Genomic DNA, 26,174 nt, shown 5'->3' with positions numbered 1-26,174 from the left:
TTTGCCAGAAGCGGCTTAGTCATGCTGGCCACATGACCCAGAAGCTGTACGCCGGCTCCCTCGGCCAATAAAGCGAGATGAGTGCCACAACCCCAGAGTCAGTCACAACTGGACCTAATGGTCAGGGGTCCCTTTACCTTTTCCTAATAAAGATTATTATTAGAGAGAGAGAGAGAGAGAATTTGTTTCCTCTTCTCAGACAGAAGGATGGAAAACTTCTTTCCACATCAATGTAGTGGTAGTGATTCTCCATTTTGTAGCTCCATTAGTATGTGAGTGTTTGGGGAAGGGGGGAAAATAGGCATGGGATAATTTAATCCCACTTGCGTTGTCCTGCTTAGTTACATTAGCCCCCATTAGTAATAACTTTTACGCTAATTGCTCTCTCCGTTCAATATAATTAAAAGATACACAGAGACTTACCGGAGTCCTCTGCAATTTATTAAATGATTATTACTTTGGGGATTGGGCAGTATTAATCATCACCATTATTTATTAGAATGTTGCCATTAATTTAGGATCGCATTACTTTTTGTCACTGGGGTCTCCTTTCATTATATTTGCAGAGGGGAGAGAAAGAGGGGAGGGGCCCGATCCTCGCCGAATGTTTCTGCACAAGTCTGATCGAAATGAGCAGGACTTCCTTCATGTTTTCTTTCTTTGTGAAAATCCCTCAGCCTCCTCTTTCTGTAAGGAAATGCCCAGGGTGGTGGTATGTTCAGGGATAAGTAGGGCTGACACATTTCAAAAAGTAAAAAACCAGGGCGCCCCGAAATTGTTGAGCTTTTTCGATTGATTGCCTAAGATCCAGGACAAAGCACCACCTTTCATAAATCCCCCCCCCCCCCAGACGTCAATTCTGCCTTCAAAATCCTGGTACTGTCCGGGAAGATCTGGACGTATGGCAGCCCTAGGGAGGATCTGTCATTTTCAATTTATCGTTTTCCCAGTCTTAAGTTCTGCTCTCCACATTGTTGACGGAGAAATCCAAGAGCTCCCTTGGACAAAAAAAACAAGGACACCAGCCAGGAATGCGAGAGCAAAACAGCAGCCAGTAGGCTTGTGTCAGGGAACTGCCATCGGAAGGAAGGGAAGTGAAAGGGCTCACACAGGTTGGGAGAGACTCAGCAGCTGAAGAGGGAACCAGTAGGGGGAGAGGAGCTGGGCTGAGGGAAAGGGAGCTGGAGGGATGGCTCAGAGACACTTCCAGCGAAAACAGTGGGGAGGTTTCAGGACCTCCTGTAGGGACACCCACTCCTCGCCGGAAACTGTCACGCAGAGAGTCCAGAAGACGTGTTTCCGTTAAGGAGCTTTTATGTTGGAAGCGATTCCGAAAGCAACCACTGTCGGAATCTGCCAGCGACTGACGGAGCCATGTTTAAGGGGCTCCGTTACAGACAGAGGTTTGCAAACTTGACCAAACTCTGAGGGACTAGGATTTTACACACAAGCAGCTCATCGTCCCATCACAGCATTCCGACAGTCTTCGTGAGCAGCTTGTGCAGGAGAAGGCATCATGAGCAACCCAGCCGGAACCGGAGAAGCAGGAGCTGGAGCGGGTCCAAGCCTGGAAGAAAGGTACCGGGTGTTGGAGGTCCAGCTAGCGCTGCAGACGGCGAGGCTTGAGGAGAGGAGGGCTCAGGATGCAGACAAAAAGGGGAAAGACACCCAGCTCGTCAGAAAGGTACCAGGATTGGTGCAGAAGTTTGGGGGGGAGCCCAAAGACTATCATGGCTTTCGGACAGAGATGCAATATGCCCTCAATCTGCAGTTTGATGAATTCCCTGACGAGGAATCAAGAGTGGCTTTCGTGATTGGGCATCTTGAAAAGGGGGCGAGAGACTGGGTTAGACCCCTGATGGCAGCGAATAGTGACGTCCTAAAGGACACGATGAAGTTCTTTCGCGCCATGGATCTGATGTTTTCCAGCGATATTGAACGTTGGAAGGAGTTCCGCATTCCAGACATTCCAGAGCCAACTTTCCCGCCGGCAGAGCCGATGGAAATCGGAACAGCGCGCGCGCGCGCAGTTTCAAAGCCCAGTGAGGGGGGAAAGAAGGAGGGAAAAGGCGCCCGGAAATGCTATCTCTGCCAACAGCCAGGTCACTTTGCCAGAGTCTGCCCCCAGAGGAAGGAATGGCAAGGGATGGTAGGAGCTGTGGAGGGAAGAGAGGAAGAAATACCGAAGCAAGTAAAAGCCAACGCCTGGCTGCCACCGTCGGGGCACAGCAGTCAGGCCAAAGAGCAGTGAAAGTGCCCACGCCAGAACCTCCTAAACCCGCCCTAGTGATAGAAGTGGCGCTAGAGCTGCCAAACGGACACCCTCTAAAGATAAAGGCGCTGTTGGACTCAGGCAGCTCCTGCAATTTCATGAGCAAAGAGTTTGCAGCTGAACACCAGATACAGACGATCCCTTTAAGCAACCCCCTGCAGGTGACCACGATCGATGGCAGGGAGCTGTTGGGAGGAGAAGTCAGCTTGCAGACCGTCCCAATGATAATGAAGGTGGCAAGGCACACAGAACTGATAGCGTTTAATGTGGCCACCTTGGGAGGAGCTCCCATTATATTGGGGATGAGCTGGCTAGCGTTACATGATCCGCTGGTGGGCTGGCATCAGAGAGTGGTTTCTTTTGGTTCAGCACATTGCTTAGAACACTGCAAAGAGGGAAAGGGTTTGGCAGGGGCCCAAGCCACACTAGCAGGGACTGAAGTAACGGAGAACGTGAAGGTACCACGACAATACGCAGATCTCCGCGACGTCTTCAGCGAAAGGGAAGCTGACCAATTACCCCCGCATAGACCCTTTGACTGTCAAATCAATTTACTCCCTGGGGCACAGCTCCCTGTAGGCAAGCTGTACGCCATGTCAGACAGAGAGATGCAGGAGCTAAGAGAGTTCATTGACAAGAACCTGAAGAGAGGGTTCATCAGAGAGTCCAGGGCGGTGGGGGGCAGCCCAGTGTTTTTTGTGGATAAAAAAAAACACGAACAAGCCGAGGCTTGTGTGTGACTTCAGGGCCTTAAATGCAGTGTCAGAACCAGTGGCTTTCCCTATGCCCAGGATTGACGACATTTTGACAAGGGTCAGGAAGGGAAAGATTTTTACTAAACTGGACCTAAGGGGGGCGTACAACCTGATACGAATAAGGAAGGGGGATGAATGGAAAACCACCATGTTCACCCCTTTGGGGGCATTTGAATATTTAGTTATGCCTTTCGGCCTACAAGGAGGCTCCGCGTGCTTTCAATCGTTTATGAACCACGTCCTGGGGCCTTTGCTTTACAAGAATTGTGTGGCCTTCTTAGACGACGTGTTGGTGTATTCTGAGAATGAGGAGCAGCATGTGAGAGACGTCAGAGAAGTGTTGAGCAGGCTGCAAGCCAACCAGCTGTGGGTGAAACTGGAGAAGTGTCAGTTTCATACCAAGGAGGTGGAATTCCTGGGGTATCGCCTGTCAGACAAGGGATTGGCCATGGATCCCGGCAAGGTCCAGGCGGTGCTGGAATGGAAAACACCCAAAACAAGGAAGGATGTGCAGAGGTTCCTAGGATTTGGGAACTTCTATCGTAAGTTCATCCGAAACTTTGCCCACCTGACGGCGCCCATTACGGACTGTCTCAGCAGTAAGAAGAAGTTCGTTTGGACTGAGGAGGCGGAGCGAGCATTTGAGGAACTAAAAAGGGCCTTCGCCTCGGAACAACAACTCCTGCATGTGGATTTACAAAAACCGATGAGAGTGGAAACTGACGCATCAGACAGAGCGATTGGGGCGGTGCTTCTGCAGCCAGGGAAGGAGGAGTCAGAGTGGAGACCGTGTGCCTTTTTTTCGCGAAAGCTGAACAAATCCGAGAGGAACTACACGGTGTATGACCGAGAACTACTAGCCATTCATGAGGCGTTCCGGAGATGGAGGCACCTGCTAATTGGCGCACAACATAAGGTGCAAGTGTGCACTGACCACAAGAACCTAGAGTATTGGAGGACGGCACGAGTGCTCAACCAACGGCAAGTGAGATGGGCCCAGGAGTTCTCCAAATTTAACTTTGAGATTTGTTACGTGCCAGGCCCAGAGAACATTAGGGCGGACGCTCTCTCACGCAAACCTGAATATTTGGAGGAGGAGGGAGCACCCGAAGAGAGACATGTCATTCCAGAGGACCGCTGGGTGTGTGGGGCGGCATTGGTGGGACAAAGAGAACTGGTAGAGGAAACAGAGAATGATGAATACGCCCAGAATAAGCTCAGAGGTCTTAGGGGTGAGGGAGAGGAACCAGGGGGTTTCGAGGAAAGAAATGGAGCTTTGTATTACAAAGGGGCACTGTATATCCCTGAAGGAGACTTAAGGGGGAGGGTACTCAAGCAGTTGCACGACAGCCCCACGGCGGGGCATTTTGGACAACACAAAACCATGTGGTTGGTCACCAGGGAATTTTGGTGGCCTAAGGTGAGGGAAGATGTACGGGAGTATGTAAGAGGGTGTGAGCAATGCCAGCGAGCCAAAGGGGAGAGGCGGGCACCGGCGGGGCTATTAGAACCCTTACCAACCCCAGAACGACCTTGGGAGGCAGTGTCGATAGATTTTATGACTGATCTGCCGAAGTCCAAGGGGAAAACAGCCATCATGGTGGTGGTAGACCTACTAACAAAGATGTGCCACTTTGTAGCCTGCTCGCATGCAGTCACGGCGGAAGAGACAGCGAAGTTATTTGTAGAACACATTTTTAGGTTGCACGGGCTGCCATTGAGGGTGGTCTCAGACCGAGGAAAACAATTTACTTCCAGGTTCTGGAGGAAGCTCATGAGCTTACTGCAGGTGGAGGTCAACTTTTCGACTGCCCGGCACCCTGAAACCAACGGGCAGGCGGAAAGAGCAAACGGGGTCCTCCAGCAATACCTGAGGTGTTATGTCAATGACAGAGAGAATGACTGGGTAGAAAAGTTGGCGCTGGCGGAATTTGCCTACAACAATGCCGAGAATGTGTCCACAGGGATGAGCCCCTTCTTGGCTAATTATGGGTGTCATCCCAGGGCTTTCCCAGGGGGAGAAGGGGAGAGATGGGGTGTCCCGGCAGCCGAGCATTTTGTAGAAGAAATGGAAGCAATCCATCGTCAGCTCCAACTCAACTTAGAAAGGGCGAAGGAAGAATACAAGAGGCAGGCAGACAAGAACCGAAGGGAAGGTGAAACCATAAGGGTGGGAGATAGGGTGTGGCTGTCAACCCAAGGGTTGCCGTTCAAAGGAGGTTGTAAGAAATTAAGACCCAGGAGATTGGGTCCCTTTGAGGTCATTCAACAGGTCAACCCAGTGGCTTTCAGGCTCCGGTTACCCAACCACATGAAACTGCACCCAGTATTTCACAGGTCGTTACTGTCACCGTATGAGGGGGGACGAGAAGGGATGGCCACTCGGGGACCGGTCATAGAAGAAAGGGAATGCAGCAGCCATGTGGCAGAAATCCTCGACGCCAGATGGAAGGGGGATCAGGTGGAGTATTTGGTAGCGTGGGAAGGAGAACCGGAGTCAGAAAACACTTGGGTAATGGCAGAAGATATCAATGACGAGGTATTGATAGAAACGTTCCATCAAAGGTTCCCAAGGAAACCTCAGCCTGTGGAGAGGTTCCGGAGGGAATACTTTGGGACCACCGATGAGGAGGAGGAGTTGGAAGGATTCTCGGAATCGGAAGGGGAAGGGGAGATGGACTCTGAGGAGGAGGAGTACTTCGAGACCAGGAACCGCAACAGGTGGAGAGAAGTGTTCGGGACATCGGAAGATGAAGGAAGTTCATTCCGGGGTTTTGCCTCCTCACCGCCCGTAGAGGAGGGGGCGAGAGGGGATGAAGGGGGCCCTGGAGGGGAGGTGGATGTCAGGGAACTGCCATCGGAAGGAAGGGAAGTGAAAGGGCTCACACAGGTTGGGAGAGACTCAGCAGCTGAAGAGGGAACCAGTAGGGGGAGAGGAGCTGGGCTGAGGGAAAGGGAGCTGGAGGGATGGCTCAGAGACACTTCCAGCGAAAACAGTGGGGAGGTTTCAGGACCTCCTGTAGGGACACCCACTCCTCGCCGGAAACTGTCACGCAGAGAGTCCAGAAGACGTGTTTCCGTTAAGGAGCTTTTATGTTGGAAGCGATTCCGAAAGCAACCACTGTCGGAATCTGCCAGCGACTGACGGAGCCATGTTTAAGGGGCTCCGTTACAGACAGAGGTTTGCAAACTTGACCAAACTCTGAGGGACTAGGATTTTACACACAAGCAGCTCATCGTCCCATCACAGCTTGGTCTTTATTGAAGACTGTTGCGACAGGACTCCCAGCTGCCACCAGGTGAAACAAAATGGAAGCCCAGAACAAAAGAAGACCCCAACTTTTGTTAGTTACTAATCCCCCAAACTACACCCCTAGAACTATATCACAACTACATCATGACTACATCATTGACACGTCACAAAAAGGAGGGGTTGAGGGAGGAATTGTGGAGGTAACCTGAGTATCTTGTCACCTGGCTAGTTCCTCCTTTCCCCCTCCCCATGAGTCATTTCCAGAGGACAAAGGGGAGTTGGCAGTTTCCTGCCCCCAGAGGGAAGATCTGATCATTGTCCTTTGTTCCAGTCCGTGTTGAATCCACTCCCATATGCAAGTCCTTTGTGACCTTGATGGTCTTCTGTCTAGGACCATCAGGGTTGGCATAGCAACTGGGCAGGGCTCCTGCGTATGTGCTGGTATGCTCAAGAGATTATGGCTGCCCTGTATCAAACCTTCCCCATTTTGTAGTCCTTCCTTCATGGAGTAAAATAAAAGTGGAACGGTGCAGATCCGAAGTATGGTTGATTTTCTATGAATTTATTACAGAAGCATAGCGTATGTCGTGTGTGATTGTGTGTGTGTGTTGAGTTTGTACAAACTGAATGATTGGGGGGAGGGGGTTTCCTGCACAACATTTCCACACCAGTCTGCATCTTTCAAAAGAAGCCGATGGGAGATTTCATCAGGATCTCAGGTCAATTTCTTCAAACCAGGCACCTATTTCTGGGCAGTTTTGCTTACACATTTGTGCAAACCAAAGTTGCCCAGCCCTGCTCTGCCAGATTCAGCAGGTGAATTCTGCTTCAACCTTTTAAATGCCTGCTGAAAATGATTGACTTGATTTATTTGATTCGATTTATTGTGTTTCTGTGCCAATTTCTGTTCAAAGGAATCCCATTTTCTATTCCATCAGGCTTACGCAGGCAGTTAAGAATACACATTTCCACAATAGTTAGTTGATTTCTGATTTTAACATTTTTAATATACAGTGGTACCTTAGTTCTCAAACTCAATCCGTTGCGGAAGTCCATTCCAAAACCAAAGCGTTCAAAAACCAAGGTGCGCTTTCCCATAGAAAGTAATGCAAAACGGATTAATCCTTTCCAGACTTTTAAAAACAACCCCTAAAACAGCAATTTAACATGAATTTTACTATCTAACAAGACCATTGAGCCATAAAATGAAAGCAATAATCAGTGTACTGTACCATAAAATAAATAAGACAGTATTGTAAATGATTGGGACGTGGGTGGCGCTGTGGGTTAAACCACAGAGCCTAGGACTTGCTGATCAGAAGGTCAGCAGTTCGAATCCCCGTGACGGGGTGAGCTCCCGTTGCTCGGTCCCTGCTCCTGCCCACCTAGCAGTTCGAAAGCACCTCAAAGTGCAAGTAGATAAATAGGTACCACTCTGGTGGGAAGGTAAACAGCGTTTCCATGCGCTGCTCTGGTTTGCCAGAAGCGGCTTAGTCATGCCGGCCACATGACCAGCTGTACGCCGGCTCCCTTGGCCAATAAAGCGAGATGAGCGCCGCAACCCCAGAGTCGGTCACAACTGGACCTAATGGTCACGGGTCCCTTTACCTTTACCTTTTATTGCAGGTGATAAAATTAAAATTAACAATTTTTCTTACTTGCACTGATGATAGTCATTGTTCGGATGGGGGGCTTTTATCCATTTCCGCAGTCACACAATCAATCAATCAGTAGCTGAAACTGGGTTCCACACAGTCATAAAAACAAATAAACCAAAAAAGCCTCAAAAAGAAAAATGCAAAATCAATAGCAAAAACAAAATCGCCAAACTTAATCTGTTCTGGAAGTCCGTTTGACTTCTGAAATGTTCAGAAACCAAGGCGCAGCTTCTGATTGGTGCAGGCACCCCAGGAACAATAGCCAACAACTGCATCAGACGTTCGGCTTCCGAAAAGCGTTCAAAAACTGGAACAGTTACTTCTGGGTTTCTGGCGTTTGGGAACCAAGGTGTTTGGGAACCAAGACGTTTGAGTATCAAGGTACCACTGTAGTTTTATTTTATGGTTTTACGTATAATTCCTGTAAATCACTCTTGTTATGAATAGTAGTATATAATTTTTAAAAATTTATAGCAGATATATAGATTCCTTTCAGGTATTTAACAGCTAATATCATGCCTGTCCCTACTGACTCATACCCTCCAACATTTCTCCAATAAAAATAGGGATGTCCTATCCTATTATTATTATTATTATTATTATTATTATTATTCCCCTTCCATCTGACGGGGTTGCCCCAATCACTCTGGGTGGCTTCCAACATACATAAAAACATTAAACTTTTTAAAAAACTTCCCTATACAGAGCTACCTTCAGATGTCTACTAAAGGTTGCATGCTTACCTCATTGGTTGGGGGTCCTATAACTCCATAGCTTCCAGGATTTCTCCAATGAAAATAGGGACATCCTACAGAAAAGCGAGATATTCCAGGATCAAATCAGAGACCAGGATGCCTTGTGTAAATTTGGGACTGTCCCTGGAAAATAGGGACACTGGGAGGGTCTCTTTTCCAGATTAAATATACCCTAACTCTTCCAACTCATCCAACTGCCCCTCATAGGCCAGAAATCTAACCATGGCAGTTGTACCTTGGATCTCAAACACCTTGGCTCCCGAACAAATCGGCTCCCAAACGATCAAAACCCAGAAGTGAGTGTTCCAGTTTTCGAACACTTTTCAGAAGCTGAACGTCTGACGTGGCTTCCACAGCTTCCGATTGGCTGCAGGAGCTTCCTGCAGCCAATCGGAAGCTGCGCCTTGGTTTCCAAACGTTTTGGAAGTCAAACGGACTTCCGGAACAGATTCCTTTCAACTTCCAAGGTACGACTGTACTTCAGACTATATTGTCAAGAGTTCCTGCAAATGAATGAATGAATACAGACACAGACACACACACACAAACACACACACAAATTCTCCAGTGGGATGGTGTACAATAAAATAAAACTGGCAACCCTTTCAAACCATATGTTGGAGTGCCTTGTTAATTATTTTGTGGGTTCTCCCTTGAAACAAACTGAAGCTGATTCAGGAGGGTTGCAAAGCCCAGCACAACCAGGGCCTTCTGGTTGCTTGGCAACTCCTTCCCCATTTCCCACGACCCCACTGAGCCAGCCCCAACAGGATGAAACTGGCCATTCCATGAATATAATTTGCAGCTTTTCCTCTTAGGCGTTAATTAAGCTGATTGATTACCAATGTATTTAAATGTCTCTGGGAATACACAGGCACAAAATTCCATCCACCCTCCACCACCGCACTGACCCAGCCTCAGAAACAGCAACTGCGTAGTCGGCACATTGGATAATGCAACGTGGGGAGGATGAATGAATTAACTTAGGCCGCGGTAACTGTCTAAGAGGATGAGAGAAATCAGGCACCATTTGCAGGTTGGAAAGAGATGACGCCAAACCCAACAACTTTGGCTTCCTAAAAAAAACCTCTACAACTTTAGGTAGATCACTGCCAGTTTTTTAATACTGTGAATAGATTGCAGTCTATTGGGAGTTGGACGTCCCTGATTTAGAGAACTTGTGCCTTGATCTGAAAAAGGTTTTCCTTCCCCGTACTCCACCCCAGTTGAAATAAAACAGTCCCTTGCCATGGTTTTCAATATGTAAAAGTCTTGACTCAAAAGGAAAGGGTGTTGGGGAGGGAAGAGGAAAAAGTAGGCAAATTTACATAGAACTTGCTTTCACAAGAGGCAGCAATGGCCACTAACCTGAATGTCTTTTTTTTAAAAAAAAATGATATTTATTAAGGTTTCAAAAACAAAAGATTACATAGATAAAAAGAAAAGAAACAAAAGAAAAAATGAAAAAGAGAAAAAATACAAAATACAGAAAAAAGATTTTTAAAAAAAACACTTAAAAACAAATCAATCTTTCCATACCTTACATTTCATTTCCTTGCTTCCCTGACCTCCTCTCACCTCCCTTTTTTGTATTCCAATTCAATTGGTTAATTCAGCAATTCCTTTCCCTCTTTGTTTTTGTCTTAATCCTTTAACTTAATATTATAGCTTTGGATTCTCACCTATTAACAATCCATTTTTACATACACCTTTATAACATTGCTGCTAAAACCACTTAACTTCATTCTGACATCATTCTAACATTCATTAATTTTACAGTATTTCTGTAAATAGTCTTTAAATTTCTTCCAATCTTCTTCCACCGACTCTTCTCCCTGGTCTCGGATTCTGCCAGTCATTTCCGCCAATTCCATATAGTCCATCACCTTCATCTGCCATTCTTCCAGGGTGGGTAAATCTTGTGTCTTCCAATATTTTGCAATGAGTATTCTTGCTGCTGTTGTGGCATACATAAACAAAGTTCTGTCCTTCTTTGGCACCAATTGGCCGACTATGCCCAGGAGGAAGGCCTCTGGTTTCTTCAAGAAGGTATATTTAAATACCTTTTTCATTTCATTATAAATCATCTCCCAGAAAGCCTTAATCCTTGGGCACGTCCACCAAAGGTGAAAGAATGTACCTTCAGTTTCTCTACATTTCCAACATTTATTATCGGGCAAATGATAGATTTTTGCAAGCTTGACTGGTGTCATATACCACCTGTATATCATTTTCATAATATTCTCTCTTAAGGCATTACATGCCGTAAACTTCATACCTGTGGTCCATAACTGTTCCCAGTCAGCCATCATTATGTTATGTCCAACATCTTGTGCCTATTTAATCATAGCAGATTTCACTGTTTCATCCTGAGTATTCCATTTCAACAGCAAGTTATACATCTTTGACAAAATCTTAGTTTTGGGTTCTAACAGTTCTGTTTCTAATTTTGATTTTTCCACCTGGAAGCCAATTTTCTTATCCAAATTGTATGCCTCCATTATCTGATAATAATGAAGCCAATCTCGCACTTTGTTTTTTAGTTTCTCAAAACTCTGCAGTTTCAATCTATCTCCCTCTTGTTCCAGAATTTCCCAATATTTCGGCCATTTGACCTCCATATTGAGCTTTTTCAAGGCTTTCGCTTCCATCGGTGACAGCCACCTTGGGGTTTTATTTTCCAATAGATCCTTCTATCTTATCCAGACATTAAACAATGCTTTCCTGACTATATGATTTTTAAATGCTTTATGTGCTTTGACCTTATCATACCACAAATATGCATGCCCAACCTGAATGTCTTTAAAAGAGGATTAGACAAATTCATGGAGAAGATTGTTATTGATGGCTCCTAGCTATGATGGCTATGCTCTGGCCCCACGGCCAGAGGCAGCAATGCTTCTGAATACCAGATTCTGGAAACTGCAGAAAGGGGAGAGAGCTCTTGTGGTTGAATCCTGCTTGCAGGTTGACCACAGTGAGAAAAGGATCCTTGACTAGGTGGACCATTGGCTTGATCCATCAGGCTCTTCTGATCTTCTTGATGCTTTCGAATTCCAGTTGTTAGAAGCCACAGGAGAGGATAGTGCCCTTGTGGGCTTCCCATTAGAGTGTCTGGTTGGCCACCGTGAGAAAGCCACTTCTGACCTCGGGAGGAGGTGGTGTCGCGGGCTTCACACCCCCAGCCCCCGCGCGATCAGGGGAATCCTCAGGCTTCATCATCCCCTGGCCAACTAATCGGCTGGCTCAGGGGGTGTGGCTTGCCTTATTTAAGGCAAGCGCGGCCGGCCCAGGATCTCCCTCTTTGGCCGCTCAGCTACTTTGGTTTTGCCTCTTGCTTTTATCGCTGCTTGAATTCCCTGCTTTTGTCACTGCTTTCCCTGTTGGATTTATCTGCTTTGTCGTGGTTTTGCCTTTCAGGTTCCCCCTGCTGGTGTTCGGTCTTCAAGCAAACAGGCTGAAGCCGGATAGTCGGATAGGACCAATGCCTAAGCCAATACCGCTCTTTACCTGTAACCAATAAAGTTGTGGCCAATTTTAGCCCATTAACCTAATATAATTGTGTCACATGTCTTTATTCCTACTGGTGGGAGGCAGGAACTCACCACGCAACAGGATACTGGACCAGACGGGACACTGACCTGATCCAGCAGGGTCATCTTTTTTATGGTTTAATGTTTTATTTAAGCATATTTACAAACAAACAAACAATAAGGTACACACACTTAACCCCAAATACCAAAGAGAGTAAAGGGAAAGGGTAAGAAAGAAAAAAGGTTGAAGTACCACACCCATTTGACTCCCCTCCACCAGCACTCATCATCTTTGAGTCATTTAAGTTCTTATTTACATTGCATATCATTTATTGCTGTAATTACTTCTTTAATAGTACTATTATGGTATAACATCAAGCTTAGTCTAAACAAACTTAGTCTAAACATATCAGCATGTTATCTTTAAAGCAGTGTTTGTTCATATATTCCTCAAACCGTAACCATTGTGCCCTTAATTTCTGGTGTGTTTGATATCTTATTACCGCAGTTAGTTTTGCCAGCAGGCTCACCTTACGCTCTTATTGTAAGCCCAGAAGCATGACCTGTGGAATGAATGTTCACTGATACCAATTTTTGTTTTCTATTGACTATTACTGCTGTATCCTGGGCTTGTCACCTGGGCAACCCCAAGCAATTAATGGTCACACCGTAGAACGTTTTACATATGACAACTTGGAAAAGCACTTCTGTCTCTCTCAGATCTGAAAACTGCAGACGGTCTTTTCATTGTGACTCTGTTTAGATTGGGTCAAGCTGCTAAAGAATGGCCGGGCTGCCCAGGTAAAGCAATCAGTGACTAATGTCAGGTATCCTGGCAGACAGGATTTCTGCTGTAGACCACCTCCTGTGATGTATTTCTGCTGTAGACCGCCCCCTTCTGTGATGTATGTATGATGTTTTTGGGGGTGGTCTTTGTGGGATATAAAGCTGTCAGTCAAGTCCAACATTCTGAGAGGACTAACTGCCTCTATGTGGCAGGCAGTTTTGTCGGTTGGTTGGTCAGTTGCTGCAAGGAATGTTAACTGGTAACTGCTCAGATGCAGTCTTCTCATGATTCACTACTACCTAGTATATAGTTTATCTGTTATGTAACCTAAGCCTAAGCCTGCCTTCAGGAACAACTATGTAAACCTGAATGAATCTGATAGTAAAGTAAAGGTAAAGGGACCCCTGACCGTTAGGTTCAGTCGCGGACGACTCTGGGGTTGCGGTGCTCATCTCGCTTTACTGGCCGAGGGAGCCGGCATACAGCTTCTGGGTCATGTGGCCAGCATGACTAAGCCGCTTCTGGAGAAACCAGAGCAGCACAAGGAAACGCCGTTTCCCTTCCCGCCAGACCGGTACCTATTTATCTACTTCCACTTTGATGTGCTTTCGAACTGCTAGGTAGGCAGGAGCTGGGACCGAACAACGGGCGCCCACCCCATCATGGGGATTTGAACTGCCAACCTTCTGATCGATAAGCTCTAGGCTCTGTGGTTTAGACCACAGCGGCACCCGCGTCCCACGATAGTAAAGTACTTTATGTTAATATGATTCAGATTCATGTGTGTTTTCTTTAAGAGGGGCAGAAAGGGATTATCAACCAAGAAGGTATAATTATTGATAGGACTCAAACGAGTTAGCAACCCGCTTGTCGCTCCATTTACTCAAACAGGGGATCGTTTAAACTCTGCTAAATTATATAAACATTCCCACAGTCTTGAGCTACAGGGTGGGCAATTTCAAAAGTCTATATAAGCGCTTGCGCACCATTGTTCGGGGTTCTCTCCTCCCTCCTGTGTGTGTTGAGTGGGGACCCTGTTGCAACAGTTTAATAAAGATCAGGCTTACTAGCCGCTTTGCTTCTCAATATACTCTGGTTGGCCTCTGTTATTTTCTCCTACTGATAGGGAACCCACTTAAGGACTCTATAACGGGCTCTTGGATACCTCATAAGGGAAAGGAGCAGGTTTTTCCCCATAACACTACGACCGGCTCACACTTGCACATGAGTCATCCCAACCCTAACCCCAGCCAGGGAGAGACTACCTGAGTCTCCTTCCCTGGGGGAATCAGGGTGTGGCAAGTTCACACACACACCCCACTCAAGTGTGGGAGCAGCGTCCTTTCAAATCATCCTCAGAGGTCATTCTACCCTTACCTTAGCCCTACCTTGAGACGACTGGGGATGCATATCCAAGAAATCTAGAATGTCATGACTAACCAGCAGGCCAGTGTGTAATTATTGCCTAGAGAATTACATGATTATATTACAAAATGGAGATCTCCGTGTCATTAGGAAACCTCTCCAAAGGCGTTGTTTTATGGGGGGGGGGGGGATGCTTTGAAACTATCCACATAATAAGCCATACCTCAAATCCAGATTGCTAATTAAAGCCATATATTATCGTCAGCTCCGCTATTGGTATGGAAGAGCAGCACTAGCTCATTAGATGGTAATAAATGCATTTTTAGAAAAAAAGCAGGGGGGGGGGGACTTAGGCAAAGCAGAAAGTTTCAGGGAACTTTCAAGAAATAAATACTGGGCTTTGTCCCTCCCCAAGTTCTCTCCCCCCCCCCCCATTTTCATGCAGCCACCAACCCTGGTAGGATGGAAGGCAAGGAGCCCGACAGTAGGTGGCGCCAGAGCCCAAGAGAGGCAAATCCAACCCATTCTAGTTCCCATCCTCTTTTATTCTGAGTTATACAAGGGCAGTACTTGAGACTGAGGAGGAAGAGGAAGAAGCTGACAGCCAAGGCCACCCGCTGGTTGTGAGGAAGAAGGCAGACAGGTGAGGGCTGGCTGAGGGAAAACTGAGGAGGGTTCTTCCCCCCCCCCCAATGATTTTTATTAAATTTTCTACAATTATAACAAATATTGCAACAAACATTGCACAACCGAAAAACAAACAAAAACAAAAGACTTCCCAGAAGTCTTTCACCTTGGGGCAGGTCCACCACATATGATAAAAAGTTCCTTCTTTTTCTTTACATTTCCAACATAGGTTATCACAGTTATGATAAATCTTTGCTACTTTGACAGGGGTCAACTACCATCTATACATCATTTTTATTATATTTTCCTTTAACATCGTACATGCGGTAAACTTAACCCCTTTCTTCCATAACCTCTCCCAATCCTCCAAAACTGAGGAGGGTTCTTTGTGGGAGGGGGGCTTCCTGTGACTTTAGCAGCTGAATGCTTGTAAAGGAATCAGCAGGAGAAAAAGTATTTCCCATCACTGCATCCCACTATCTGGAAGAGGGAACATAATGGCCCTGCCAGGTAGCAGACTTTGCAATAATCTGGAATAAGGGGAACCACTTCCATCGATATTTCTTGTTTATAGATACTCAGTTGCGCCCTGAAAGTCCACAGCAAACTCATTCCTTTCAGGTAGCTTTGCTTAGACTCCTCCCGGATTAAAACACGTAATTTCCAGGCACGCTCATTACAACGCGATTTTGAAACGCAGACATTTTATGGGTCTTCCGTTCGCGGTAGCGAAAGGTCTTTGTCTGTATTTTGGAGAACAACATCTGAAAAACAAGGCCAGGAATCAATGCCCAGAAAGATGAATCACATAATCTTCCCAGGGGGAGCCGTGGCCTTCTACAGATTGCCGGAAAGCGGGTCAACTGCTCTTTCCCAAAACACACACAGACCGATCCCGGCGAGCTCAATGCTTTGCATCTCGCAAAACCGACGGAGGGTTTTTAACTCATTTTGGGCACGCCAGACATCGAGGACCCCATGAGATGTGTTAACATTTCCTTGAGATGATTCACAAGGTGGGATGAGAGTGCAAAAGGAAATGTCTCATTGAAGCTGGAGGGAGGAACAGGGCTACAACACAAAATCCTGGGGGATGGAGGTAAAAAAATGAAATTAGTGCAAGAAAGAAATTATTAGTGCAATTATTATTATTATTATTATTATTATTATTATTATTAGTGCAATTATTATTATTATCTACTTTGCATGCAGAAGGTCCCAGGTTCAATCCCCAGCATCTCTAGGCAGGGCTGGGATTATCCTTTGCCTGAAACCCTGGAGAGCTGCTGCCAGCCAGTGTAGACAATACTGAACTAGGTGAGCCAATGGCAGCTTCCTAGGTTCCTGTGTCTTACAGTAAGGTCTGTAGCTCAGTGGTAGAGCATCTGCTTTCCATTCAGAAGGTCCCAGGCTCAATTCCTGGCATCTCCAGGTAGCCCTGGGTGTGTCTCTTGACTGGAGAGATGCTGCCAGCCAATGTAGACTGCACTGGCTTAGATGGGCCAATGGTCTGATTCAGCCAAGACAACCTCCTTGAGATGTCTTAATGCATTGCAAACAGCCAAGCTGAAATTTCTCTTATGTTTTCCCGAGGAAACATCTGAGATTTCATCTTCTCATCCCACCCCTGTGAAACAAGAAAACCATTTTATAGAATCTCCCATGAATGTTTTCCAGCAATTCTGAGGCCATTTCCACACGCACTGCCCGCAAAAGGCCTGGGGCTTTGTGAAAGATCAAGGGGGTGGAGCGAGTCCCCTATGAAGAATGGTTGCAGCAGTTGGGACCTCTTAGTTGAGAGGAAAGCTGAGTAAGAGGTGAGATTATAGAGCTGGCACTAGAACACATGAGCTTCCAATGAAGCTGAATGGGAGATTTGGGACAGGTAAAAAGAAAGGCGCCTGCTCCTTGGGAGAAAAGCAATGTCAAACCTAGACAGCGTCTTAAAAAGCAGATAAATCACCTTGCCAACAAAGGTCTGTATAGTTAAAGCCATGGTTTTCCCAGTAGTGATGTATGGAAGTGAGAGCTGGACCATCAAGAAGGCTGATCGCCGAAGAATTGATGCTTTTGAATTATGGTGCTGGAGGAGACTCTTGAGAGTCCCATGGACTGCAAGAAGATCAAACCTCTCCATTCTGAAGGAAATCAGCCCTGAGTGCTCACTGGAAGGACAGATCCTGAAGCTGAGGCTCCAGTACTTTGGCCACCTCATGAGAAGAGAAGACTCCATGGAAAAGACCCTGATGTTGGGAAAGATGGAGGGCACAAGGAGAAGGGGACGACAGAGAACGAGATGGCTGGACAGTGTTCTCTAAGCTACCAGCATGAGTTTGACCAAACTGTGGGAGGCAGTGGAAGACAGAAGTGCCTGGCGTGCTCTGGTCCATGGGGTCATGAAGAGTCGGACATGAATAAAACGACTAAACAACAAAAAGAAAGGATTTAGTCACGCAGGAAATAGTTAAACTACAAAACTTGCTTCTGCTGGAGACAGTAATGGCTACCAACATGGATGGTATTAAGCAAATTCATGGAGCGTAGGTACTACTCATTGTGGCCTTAGGGCTTACCGATTGCAGTAGCTCACAATACTGTGCATTTTGCGTTTCCTAAACTTCTGCTTTTTCATGAAGGATGCACTTTTACCTTAGATCCCAACTCAATTTTCAATATTTAAAAATAATGGGGATGGGGAAGCCTCGCATCAATTTGGGATATGCTATACAGCCCCCTCCCACCTGAGGAATAAATACACTAAAACGGTCTGGGGTGGTTTTCACCTCCTCCTTTTAAAAAAAAGCGAAAGCGCTTCATTTAAATTAATTAAACTGCATTTCCTGTGGCCGTTAATCACTCTGTATTTGTTAATCTAATTACCACTGTATTGATCAATGGGCGGAATAATGATTTGAATAAATGGAATTAAAATTAAGCTATCCAATTATTAATAATGAGGATGCTTGCTAAGTGGGAGTGAAATGAAAAGGCTTGATTGATTCCCAGCTATCTTGCAGGAGGTAAGAGGGGGGAAAGGCAGGGGTTGGGGAAGGAAACAGAAAACCTGCAATGGGTGCACCAACTATTGCAAAATATCAGACCTCCCCCTTGATACAGCAGCCAACAGCCTCTAATGCCATTAAGATACTTGAACCCTTCTTGTTATTTATAGCTGCATTCATTGATTTGGATACCACATTTTGAGCCAATGACTCTCAGGGCAGCTTACAATGGGTAGTAATAATAGACATGAACGTGTCATAATGCAAACCTCAGTAAAGCATGACCTAGGAGCCCTTAGTGGCCTGGCTAATGGACAGAACCAGAGGGAACCATCTCTGTAGTCCCAGGTCAACTGGAAGTTGGAGCAGGATGTACTGTGCGGCAGAGGGCAAGTAAACAAATTCCTTGCAGCTGCTCCTTCCCTGGCCTGTGGATGGGACTAGGTTGACCTTCCCCCTACAATGACGACCTTTGGGAGACAGGAGGTACCAGTAGTGTAGCGTGCGGGGGCAGGGGGATCATGCGGGGGCAGAGGCCTCGGTCCAGTATACATGAAGGAGTCTCCACCGCCATCGTTCAGCCCCAGACACTGAGGTCCAGCTCCGAGGGCCTTCTGGTGGTTCCCTCATTGCAAGAAGCGAAGCCACAGGAAACCAGGCAGAGGGCCTTCTCAGTAGTGACTCTCACCCTGTGGAACACCCTCCCACCAGATGTCAAGGAAATAAACAACTATCTGACTTTTAGAAGACATCTGAAGGCAGCCCTGTTTAGGGAAGTTTTTAATATCTGATGTTTTATAGTGTTTTAATATTCTGTTGGGAGCTTCCCAGAGTGGCTGGGGAGGCCTGGCCAAATGGGTGGGGTATAAATAATAAATTATTGTGATGATGATGGTGATGATGATGGTGGTGGTGATTGTGATTATTGCTCCAGGCACACAATTAGGATGATACAAACCAGCACCCCCCCAATCCCCGGTGTCCACCCTCTGTGCCCTGTCCCCTCCTGGTGTGCCCCCTTGCCCATCAGTAATAAGTGCTGGGGCAGAGAACCCTTCATGCCCCATCCCTGCCTGGAGCACCAGCCTGGCCACATCAGCGGCAAGGACTGGATGAGCACCCTCTGCCTTTGCCTCCGGAGCTTGTGAACGCACCTGCCCCGGGAGCCGGCAAACAATGCTACGCCCCTGGGAGGTACGGCCTCCCGCTGGCCTCTAGTCTTCTGTTTGATGGATAAGGCCAGAGTAGGGTCTCATCCCCACTTCCAGCTGTCCCACCGCTTTTCCCCGGGGGAACCCCACCTCTGATTTGGAGCAAATGTCAATTGGGTTTTCTTGGGGGAAAGCAGTGGAGCAAATGGAAGGCCACCGTGCTTTCTAGGCATGGGGACAGTGGCAGGGCAGCTTGGAGCACGGAAACCAGCTCCCTGCAGCTGCTGCTTCTCTGGTAGAGGGATTCAGTTCTCCTCCTTGCCATTTTGTACTCCCTGAGATGCATGGCATTCTTTCCACACTTCCCCTCCCCACTCCAAAAATCCCCTTGACACATTTCAATGCTCCTTGTGGATCCTAACTGACACATTTTGATAATACCCCCTTTGTTATTACAGTGGTACCTTGGTACTCAAACACCTTGGTTCCCAAACGCCAAAAACCCGGAAGTAAGTGTTCCAGTTTTCAAAAAAATTTCAGAAGCCGAATGTCCAATACGGTTGTCAGCTATGGTTTCCGGGGCGCCTGCACCAATCAGAAGCTGCACCTCAGTTTTCGAACATTTCAGAAGTCAAACGGACTTCTGGAACAGATTAAGTTTGGCGCTTTTGTTTTTGCTATTTATTTTGTGTTTTTGTTTTTGAGGCTTTTTTTGGTTAATTTGTTTTTGTGACTGTGTGGAACCCAGTTCAGCTACTGATTGACTGATTGTGTGACTGCGGAAATGGATAAAAGCCCCACATCCAAACCATGACTATCATCAGTGCAGGTAAGGGAAAAAATTAATTTTATTTTTCAACATCTACAATACTGTCTTATTTATTTTATAGTACAGTACGTTGATTATTGCTTTCACTTTATGGATCAGTGGTCTCGTTAGATAGTAAAATTCATGTGAAATTGCTGTTTTAGGGGTTGTTTTTAAAAGTCGGGAACGGATTAATCTGTTTTGCATTCCTTTCTATGGGAAAGCGTGTCTTGGTTTTGGAACGCGTTGGTTTTTGAACGTACTTCCGGAACAGATTAAGTTTGAGAACCAAGGTACCACTGGATTATTATTTATTTATTTATTTATTTATTTGTTTGTTTGTTTGTTTGTTTGTTTATTTATTGAATTTATATACCGCCCCACACCCGGAGGTCTCAGGGCAGTTTTCAGGACTGGAAATCCTGCTGCTATCTCCTGAGATCCTCTTTGGCTTTATGCTCATCCCCGCCTTGTCATCCTGGGCCAATAATGCTCTGATTAACTTTCAGAGCCTGCTTATTAGGCATCAGGGAGCCGCTTCTGGGTTTTAAGGGGACGGCACAGCAATATGGCTCAGGTTTATAGATTCATATGTTGCATCACATTCATATTTGATTATGTTTTCTCTGCTGGGAATATTAAAAAGATTATTGCATTCCTTTTGTTCTAGCTTCTTCCACAAAACCTGTGTGCAATGATGTAGGATGCATTGGGTCTAGTGATAAGGGCTGCTTTTGCACATGAAGGTGGGGAGAAATTGTGGCTCTCTGGGAAAAGGCTGCCACAGGGGCTTCCATACAACAGATTAACACAAGACAGTCCTGCCCACAGGGTTAACATCTAAAAGGCATGACACACAAGGGGAAAGGGACAGGGAGGGAAGAGGAAAAAAGCAAACTCAGACAATGATTCTTAAATAGAAGTTCATGCCAGCTAGCATAGAAACAGCCTGATGGAGCTAGTCTTTCAGAAAGGCTGATGGAATTAGTCCTGCTTCTCATCTCTCCCACCAAGGCAGCCAGACCACCATTCGCAGTATTTGTTTTTCCCATGAAACTAGACAGGAACACATAGGAATCACGAACGCAGCATAGTGGTTATTTTTATTCATATGCTTAAGATAATTTATTTGCCTTCCTTTGCATGAACCACAAGGTGGTTTACAACAAGGCAAACAGACAGAAATCAATAAAACCCATCCAACAGCACAATCGTTCGAAAAACACGCAACAAATAGCAAAAGAGAAATGACTGATCAAAGTAGCAGCAATCGGATCTCTCCTGCTCCAAACACTCGCTGAAAAAGATTCATCTTAACTAACCATTTAAAAGTACAGAGAGACGGGGTCAGGCACACCTTACTAGGGAGGTGATTCCACATATGAGGAGCTGCCACTGACAGGGAACAAGGGTTCAGGCAGGGGATATCCACAGGAGAGATGCCACAGGGTATTGAACCAAGGCCTTCTGCATGAAAGCAGATGCTGTGCACGAAGCCATGGGCCCTCAGTTATCTTAGTAATTTCCTGCTTTTGCTGGAAGTGGGTGGTGGTGCACAAGCCGAGTCCCCACCAGGTATTTATCAGTTGCAGTGACGTAGCATGGGTTGTCAGCGCCCGGGACAGCGCAGAGCAGGTGGGTGGGTGGATAGGAGGGGAAAGGATGAAGCACGCATGTGCATTCAACTGCCTTTTGGCTTCCATGTCACCCAGGAGATTGCAGTCACAGAGATAAGAAAAGAAGAGTTGTTCCGTTGTCCAGGGAAATCATTTCTTGGTTTGTATGAAGAAGCCATTTTCAGTGGAACTGTATTGAGACAGCACTGAGTGTTGAAATTTTGCACCCCCTAACAATTTTACGCCCGAGGAAACCATCCCTGTGCCCACACACACACACACACACACTACGCCACAGGTCAGTTGACACTCTCTTTTTCTGCTTCTGCTTCTTTCTTTCTTTCAGATGCGGCAGCCATTTTGTGCCTCGTCATACCCACCCAGCAGCCATTTTGTGATAGACACCCATGGCACTTTCTCAACATTCCAAACATGCCAAATGTCCCCTCTCAAAAAAAAAATCTTGCTAGCTTTTGCTTGTCAGTGCCTCGCTTCCGGGGCTCCTGATCCAAACCTGAAAACATCCGACACTTAGATAACTTGCATGCTGGGCCGACGTGGACTGATTTGGTGACAGCCCACTGAAACCCTCCTCGGGATCCTCAGCTTCCAAGTCTTTGAGCTCCTTCTACCACTCGTGATGGAAGTGGAAGGACATGAACTGGCAGGACAACAGGGAGGAGGGGGCAGATTCTGGCAAGGGGTATAGCTGAGACTAGGACACACTTGGGCAAGCTGGGATGGTAAAGAGAAGTTTGTGTAGGAAGTACTCACGGGGTGACGAAGGGTGACAAGGGGGTCAATTGGGGTCAATGCACAGGAACCAGAGCAGCAGAGCTGTCAGGTAGCAGAGGAACCAACCCCCATGGCTGGTTGCCAGGAACGGATAAGACAATGGCTCAGGACCGCAATACCTCAAGGACCGCCTCTTTCCATATGAACCTACCCGGACCCTGAGATCATCTTCTGAGGCCCTTCTTCATGTGCCTCCTTCTCAAGAAGTCCGGAGGGTGGCAACACGAGAACGGGCCTTCTCTGCAGTGGCTCCCCGTCTCTGGAATGCTCTCCCCAGGGAAATTCGCCTGGCGCCTTCATTATTCACCTTTAGGCACCAGGCAAAAACATTCCTTTTTAACCAGGCCTTTGGCTGACCTGATGGACATCCTATACCCTTTTAAAATGTGGCTCTTGGGGGGGGGGCTGTTACTGAGTTATTGTTCTTATTTTGATTTTATAGATTGTGATTTTATTCTGTGAACTGCCCTGATACCTCTGGGTATAGGGCAGTATATTTATTAATTAAGAGAAGGAAAAGTCCTTACCATCTGCTTTTTATTCAATATTTACAGAGAGAGGCTTGGCAGTGCAACCTCTTGGAATAATGGCGTTGTCCCGAGTAAATCTATACCCCCTCTTCTCTCCCACTTCCTCATTGGTCAACAGCACACACACCCCTTTACGGGTGCCGCTACATGCCCTCTGTCTTTGAGCTCCTTGCTCTCCTACTTTTAAGGCTCCCCAGATTCTAGGAGATGGTGGGTCTGGAATGCTTTCTAGTAATAATGTGGCAGCCAGCTGCTTTGACTCTGCCTCCTCCTCCTCTCCCATTATTTCCCAACTTTTCCCTTCATCTTCCTCTGAGCTGTGACCTCCCTCAAACCCCTGTTGTAATTTCTGAACTGTCTTCTTCTTCTTCTCTGGAAGGGTTAGGCTGGGGAGGTGGTCTGCACTATCCCTCCTCTGCCCAGTCCCTGACAAGGGCCCATCACCAGAGCTAGAGGGGCCCCAGTCTCCTTGAACACGGCAGGCTTTCAGGCATAAGGAGCAGCAGGAGTGATGCTCTAGGAGGTTCAGGCGGGCAAGGACCCACAGCCCAGGTCACTAGCTGGCCAGGTGGGGCTTGCTAGCTCTGGGAGGAGGTGTGTGATTCCTCAGCTGGAATAGGCTCAGGACAGGTGAGGGTCACCTGCCTCCTCAAGCCCAGATGCTGCGGTCAGCATTCAAAGTATAAAAGGGCAGCAGAGCTGAGGTGCTGTGTCTGCTCATCTGCCCATGTTGATGGACCTCAGCTTGAATCTTTGCAGGACTTTGGACCTGTGGATTGACCCTGAACTGGGGGCTTGACATACTAACTTGCCACCAGGTAGGCCAGGGGTTCAGGACACTGATCCAACTGCGGTTCTGCTGCGGTCCTGAGTCCCTGCAGGACGTCTCCACGGGACTTGCAATGCTGTAGTCACCAGATGGGTACCATGAACCGCTCCCAGTGGGCACTTCAGCCCAGAAGGAAGAGATCATAGCCCTAAACCACAGCATTGCAATTGGCGGGAGGCTGGATAATAATATAATAATAATTTATTATTTATACCCTGCCCATCTTGCTGGGTTTCCCCAGCCACTCTGGGTAGCTTCCAACAAAAGTTTAAAAATACACTAAAACATCAGTCATTAAAAGCTTCCCTAAACAGGGCTGCCTTCATATGTCTTCTAAATGTCAGAGAGTTGTTTATTTCTTTGACATCTGACGGGAGGGCATTCCACAGGGCAGGTGCCACTACCGAGAAGGCCCTCTACCTTGTTCCCTGTAACCTCACTTCTCGCAGTGAGGGAACCGCCAGAAGCCCCTCAGAGCTGGACCTCAGTGTCCGGGCTGAACGATGGGGGTGGAGACGCTCCTTCAAAGCATGCTCTCACAACACTTGATCCTCATGGGGCCTGAAGGAAAGGGGCCGTCCCAAGTCTACAGGAAAGGCAGTAAATTATGTCTCAGAAATCACTGCTGTCCTGGAAGCAGCGTGGACCACCTAGGAGGTGGCAGTAGTCCTCTGCCAAGCACATCAGAAAGGACAAATTGAAATCAAAAGGAAAATTAAAGACAGATTTGGCAGCCAAAGCAGCTGCAGAATGGGAATCACCTGAGAAAGGAGCTGTCAGCGTTGAGGAACAAGTTAGCATCCCTGTATTCTTGTGTGGAATGTCTTGGGTTCTTGTCAGAATGAGGTCCATTTTGGTGGGTGCCAAGGTGAGTGCCTCAGCCACCCACAGCAAACCGTGCCATCTGCAGTCAGTGTTCCCCTCAGACTACCTGGTGGCTTTTGTAATACAGTAGTGCCTCGGGTTACAGACGCTGCAGGTTACGGACACTTCAGGTTACAGACTCCGCTAACCCAGAAATAGTACCTTGGGTTAAGAACTTTGCTTCAGGATGAGAACAGAAATCGTGTGGCGGTGGCAGCAGGAGGCCCCATTAGCTAAAGTACCTCAGGTTAAGAACAGATTCAGGTTAAGAACGGACCTCCAGAATGAATTAAGTTCTTAACCCGAGGTACCACTGTACCCCTCTTCCACTCGGTGGAATGCAATGTTATCATTCTTTATCATGATGAGGTCCATTTGGGTGTAATGGCAGTTCTCTGCAACTGGAGGCAAACTCCATCTTTCACTTAGCAAACGGGAGTCGGAAGGGGCCGTGACGATAGATCCCTGTTTGACGTTGTCGGCAGGTTGAGTCAGCCACGAGCAGCACCGTCTCGGGCACCGTTCATTTTTCATTTTCACCGCCTTGCCTTCATTTCACCACTAATCTAATCCTTCTGCCAACGCTCCGTTCCCTGATGGCCGCAGAAACTCCCCTCTTGCCTATACATGCGATATTACTCCTATAGATCACCGCTTTTAGAATTTAAAGTTGTAATTACTGCAAAGTATTTACTTGGTAATCTGGAAACAAACTCCCTCTTTTTCTTCCCTGCCACCGGTCCAGCCGTCTTCGCAGCCATCATGAACTGCCATCTCAACCGGCACATGCCTGGAATGCCAATAACTTTCCGGGAAGGGTCCCTGGACTGCAATCGCTGCAGTCACGGGCTCTGACTGCCAGAGTGAACTTTAACAAAATCAATTGAATCCAGAGGACCAATATGAATGCTGTTGAACTTTGGACTATTATCTGAAATAACTGTGACTGACAAAAACGGTTCTCTGGGTAACCTTTTTGCGGGGCTCTCGCACAGCCCCCTTTAGCAAGACCCGTTTATTGAGAGAATCCCACGGGGTAATTAAGTGGCCGCTGATTGCCTTGAAATATTGCGCGGCCAAGAAAAATGATCCCTTTCTCTAATGACAGCCAGGTACCATTTTCCTCTAAAGGTGGATAAAGGGCTTCCTCTCTCCCTTTCTCAGGAACAAGTGCTGAGATTCAATTTCTGTCTCTCTCTCTCTCCCGTGCTCCCATTTTATTCCCTTGTGCGAAAGGCCACGGTTTTCAAGCTGGGGGCGGGGGGAATCCCTTTATGCAGCATTGTTCATTTTAAACTTCTGCTGAATAGGAGCTCGCTCCAGCTTTATTCCTAGAGGCATACGAGAAATGCCTCTGAATCTGTGTCTTGGGTGGAGTTGCTGCTGAGAGCTCAGCTTTGCTGCTTGCGGGAAACGTCGGGTCTGCCCCTAACCAAGGCCTGCAGTAGATCTGCTGGCTGGGATGACTTCGCTTATAACATATGCTCCAACTTTTTCCAAGATAAATCCGGAACATCGCCCTAACTAGTGGCATCGCAAGGGGGGGCCGTGCACCCCGAGTGCCGTGTCTGGGG

The 26,174-nt window shown here is 47.0% G+C and overlaps 2 long non-coding RNA genes across 2 annotated transcripts; one reads left to right on the top strand and one right to left on the bottom strand.

The window, feature by feature from the left end:
* Positions 1-419: 419 nt before the first annotated feature.
* LOC308466041 lies at positions 420-14,786 on the bottom strand. Its single transcript, XR_013980630.1, has 3 exons — positions 12,730-14,786; positions 8,682-8,746; positions 420-998 (listed from the first exon to the last, which is right to left on the bottom strand). It is a non-coding gene; the product is annotated as an uncharacterized lncRNA (long non-coding RNA).
* A 2,642-nt stretch (positions 14,787-17,428) lies between these two features.
* On the top strand, positions 17,429-25,784 carry LOC308466032. The gene is made up of 2 exons (XR_013980617.1): positions 17,429-18,493; positions 25,346-25,784. It is a non-coding gene; the product is annotated as an uncharacterized lncRNA (long non-coding RNA).
* Positions 25,785-26,174: the final 390 nt, after the last annotated feature.

This window comes from Podarcis pityusensis (assembly GCF_964106645.2).
Source record: "Podarcis pityusensis genome assembly, chromosome: 16".
Taxonomy (NCBI): Eukaryota; Metazoa; Chordata; class Lepidosauria; order Squamata; family Lacertidae; genus Podarcis; species Podarcis pityusensis.
Note: the sequence above shows the minus strand (reverse complement) of the source record. Positions and strands in the feature narration are given on the sequence as shown.